The following is a 408-nucleotide window of genomic DNA, read 5'->3' on the forward strand; positions in this document are numbered from 1 at the left end:
GGCTGAACACATGGAAGGTTCAGAAGGACCAGACACGTGTGGGAGGTTCAGAAGGACCAGACACATGTGGGAGCTTCAGAAGGACCAGACACATGTGGGAGGTTCAGAAGGACCAGACACATGTGGGTGGTTCAGAAGGACCAGACACATGTGGGTGGTTCAGAAGGACCAGACACATGTGGGAGGTTCAGAAGGACCAGACACATGTGGGAGGTTCAGAAGGACCAGACACATGTGGGAGGTTCAGAAGGACCAGACACATGTGGGAGGTTCAGAAGGACCAGACACATGTGGAAGGTTCAGAAGGACCAGACACATGTGGAAGGTTCAGAAGGACCAGACACATGTGGGAGCTTCAGAAGGACCAGACACATGTGGGAGGTTCAGAAGGACCAGACACATGTGGGA

Source organism: Procambarus clarkii, chromosome 31 (assembly GCF_040958095.1).
Source record: "Procambarus clarkii isolate CNS0578487 chromosome 31, FALCON_Pclarkii_2.0, whole genome shotgun sequence".
NCBI classification, from domain to species: Eukaryota; Metazoa; Arthropoda; class Malacostraca; order Decapoda; family Cambaridae; genus Procambarus; species Procambarus clarkii.